Source organism: Sinocyclocheilus rhinocerous, unplaced genomic scaffold (genome assembly GCF_001515625.1).
Source record: "Sinocyclocheilus rhinocerous isolate Xijiao unplaced genomic scaffold, SAMN03320098_v1.1 scaffold58, whole genome shotgun sequence".
NCBI lineage: Eukaryota > Metazoa > Chordata > Actinopteri > Cypriniformes > Cyprinidae > Sinocyclocheilus > Sinocyclocheilus rhinocerous.
This window is the reverse complement of record NW_015652310.1, coordinates 82393-86323: the sequence shown is the minus strand read 5'-3', so window position 1 is coordinate 86323 and position 3931 is coordinate 82393. Positions and strand designations below refer to the sequence as shown.

The window sequence follows — 3931 nt, the reverse complement described above, 5'->3', positions numbered from 1 at the left end:
CTGAGGATGTCTGTAATCAGTTAAAGGCACCATATCAAATCTGTTTTTCCTTTGGCATGGTTATTTCAGAGTCATTAAAACAATGTCTGTTTTGTTGTCATAAAATTATCACCAGAAATGTTAAATCTGGGAACGCATACTGTTTGACCAGGAAAAACAATTTTAACCACAGGGGAAAATACAAAGGACAATCTAATAAAAGACAGATATCACTGAGTGCAGCACAGTCCTTGACTAAAGGAAGATTGGTAAAGCAAGAAAGAACAAGATGGAGGGCTTTACCTGACACCACAGGAAACCAGCTGCTGGTTTGGACACCACAGTCATCCCCTGGTGATTCTCATAGTGTAGATGTTTATTTTTTTTTCCTTCAGTAGCTGCTCCTGTGAAACCGTTGGCCTAAATCCCAGCAAAATTTTCAATAAATTCAAAAAAGTATATTTATGCAGTTAGTTCTTCCAGCTGCACACAACATAAAATACTTAAGGACAATTAATAAGCACACTAAACAAATCAGAAGATAAACAGGCCTCCTACAGATTTACAGAGTTATTGAGGTTGAGGAACGAGCTTTTATCTTCTGTGATATCATTTCCTTGCTTACTTTTATCTCATTACTACTGCAACAACCAAACTATAATAACAATCTAGTCTATATGTGAGGCTTCTAATGCAAAAAAGGTACACATTACATATTACCACAGTAACCTTTTTATAGCTTGACTTTATTGTACATTTGCATATCTGTAGACTAGGCTGTAAAAACACTAGTCATCTCTCTGTGGTACATGTGTCCTGCTCCACTAAGAAGTTTGATTCTGGCAAAGTACATGTTGTAACGAAACCAAGGCCAGATGCTAGTGTCATATTAGCGAGCAAAGAGAACAAACTATAAAGGGCAGAGAGTCTGTGTAGCCGCACAGACATCCAAATGAATACTGTAACTACGGCATGGGTTTCCAACTTATTTAGGCCAAGGACCCCCTATTACATACTGTATGGAAATTAATTTAACATTTCACTTCTGGCCTATATAATAACATAACAGCACTAATCTTTCTAGAAATTGTGGAATTTACATACCTTGTTATGAGACGTACACCCCAAAGCCAGTACAATTGTCAAATTATTGATATACAGTCATTTATTATACTAAGTGAAATTTTATTGTAATTAACATTAATTAGAATAATAAGTGATTACGTTAATGTAATTTACTTAACACATCAAGATTTTCTTTAAGATTTTTTTTTATTTATTCAGCAAGGATGCATTAAAGTGAATAGAATAGAATAGAATAGAATAGAATAGGATGATTTCTGAAGGATCATGTGACACTGAAAATTAAAGTAATGGCTGCTGAAAAATGTCATCACAGGAATACAATTTTATTTTAAAATGCATTAAAACAGAAAACACTTATTTTAAATTGTAATAATATTTCACTCTTTTTTGTTCTGTTTTGTTTTGACTATATGTTCGGTCAAATAAATGCATCCCTGGTGAGTATGTAATAGACTTCCTTAAAAACATAATACGGTATTATGTGAAATTATTATATTAACTGAAAAAGTTAAATGATTATATTAGTATTATATACGTTTATTCATTTATTATATTAAAATTACATTATATTAAGTCAAACGTGGGATTTGAACCTACGCCTCCTTTCTGAGACAAAATTTGATTAAGATGCTAGAGGGAGAATTAAATATTTACCCAATTTCAGTTTCAGCAGAAGTTAAACGATTACATTTTGTTTAACCTTAAATAAATAAATAAATAAATAGTTCAAACAATAACTGGCGGATCCCCTGCAGCACCACTGTCAGCATTATTATCATAAAAGTACCCTTATAAAAGATTAAAAGAAGAAGAAATAAGAGTTGATTTTCTTTACACAAAAATATACTTTAATTTTTATGACTTAGAAATGCTTAGTATAGGCTATATGCTTACGAATGTGGTTGAAGAATGCTTTTAAGTACAGTGGATTCAATCCAATCAGCTCAATAAAGAAGGTATAAACAGAGGAGACGCAACTTTGGGCCAAAGCTTCTCCTCAAAAAATACAGTAAGTGAGACAGGGCTTAGAGTCAGCATGAACAGCCCTGTGGGTTCCATGAATTGCTGCAATTTTTGGCTGACACACTGAGAAATCAAAGCTTGGCATGGTTTTGTTGGACTGCATTGAACAAGTACAGAAGCTGCTTTCCTTCCTACAGGTTTCAGAATCCCTCAATGAACATTGTCTGCATTTGTCATACCAACAAAGCCTTCATGATGAGAAAACAAAATAAAACTAAAATTATCTAAAGCCATGCTAATTTTTATGTGGCTATGTTATATAAATTTGTACAACACCGCTTTGTAATTTAGGTCAAGGTGGGGCTACATGAATTGTGCCACAGATCTGTGTGCCTTCAATTTAGTTCTGTTACATGAGAGCACAAAAGAACTGCACAAGCAGCTTTACAAAAATACATATGGTTTAAGTGCAATTTATGAATATTCCTTAGAATATTGAGGGATTTGACATTGCATCACTCCCTCACCAATGGATCCTCTGCAGTCAGAATGAGAGTCCAAACAGCTCATAAAAACATCACAATAATCACAAATAATATTTTGGCCAAGATATTTTCAACTATTTGAAAATCTAATTTCTGAGGATGCAAAAAATCTAAATATTGAGAAAATCGCCTTTAACGCTGTCCAAATGAAGTTCTTAGCAATGCATATTACTTATCAAAAACTACGTTTTGATATATTAACGGTAGTAAATTTACAAAATATCTTCATGGAACATGATCTTTACTTAATATCCTAAAAGAAAAATCGATAATTTTGACCCACACAATGTATTTTTGGCTATTGCTACAAATATACTCGTGCTACTGTTACACTACATAAGACTGGTTTTGTGGTCCAGGGTCACATATGTGACAAGATTTGACATAAACTGATTAAATCATTGAAACTGTGAGTTTTAGTAATGCAACTGTGGAAAATTCTGATCAAAACCACTAGATTGCAACACACATTTGGACAGCCGATGACGTTAGGCTCCATCTGGAAGCTCTTTTATTTCCTATTCCACACATGTAAGACATCAGTTCAACTTTATTACTCACCCTCAGATCCTCCGCTAGCACCCTATTTGTATGTTTGGTGGGGAGCGGCTGTTACATAATGAGTACAGAATTCCAGAAATTCTTGCTGGAGGAACAACTATATGATCCCTAAAGAGGTACAGAAGGAGGGAGTTGCAGCAAATGACGACAGAACTGACTCAATGCACGCAAACAGCTGATCCATCTGCAGTGCTGGACACATAGATGCACATAGATTACTGAACCTTCAGGCTGTCATTTCCTTTAAACAGAGGAGTATCAGAGGCCTGGACTGTCTCACTCCGCTCATGGGAAACTCGGGATAGGAAATGATCTAAACCGCCATCAGCAAGACAAAAAGCATCAGGCCAATACTAGTCTGATCATCTCAGAGCGTCGCTCAGGACATTATCTCATCGTCTCTCTGAAAGTGAGAAACTGTGAAGAGATTGACAATGCATTTGATCTGGAACGGCCTGATTAATGGTTATAATTAACAGCATGTTTATTTTCATAAAGAAAGAAAGAAAGAAAGAAAGAAAACTTTAAGCAACTCTTGCAAAACTGTTTGATGCAGAAGCCAAATGAAAGTACTGACATCTAGTGGCAAAAAAAGTGCATAAATAGCCTTGCTATGAGACAAATTTATAACCAATGAAAGTGACCTATCTACTTTGCACATATATGAATTACAAACATTTATAAAATATAAATATTTTATACACATTATTTATTAAACTCAAAATAACTTAAATAATTGCCCATATTCAGTGCTAAATGCTGAATATGAGCACATGATTTAGCTGTTTTTTTTTTTT

General features: G+C 34.2%; 1 long non-coding RNA gene across 1 annotated transcript in view; it reads right to left on the bottom strand.

The window, feature by feature from the left end:
- Positions 1-378: 378 nt before the first annotated feature.
- The window catches only part of LOC107714784 (uncharacterized), a 4670-nt gene continuing 1117 nt past the window's right edge, over positions 379-3931 (bottom strand). The window contains exon 3 of the long non-coding RNA XR_001637014.1: positions 379-399. This is a non-coding gene — a long non-coding RNA (uncharacterized LOC107714784). The remainder of the gene's footprint in view (positions 400-3931) is intronic.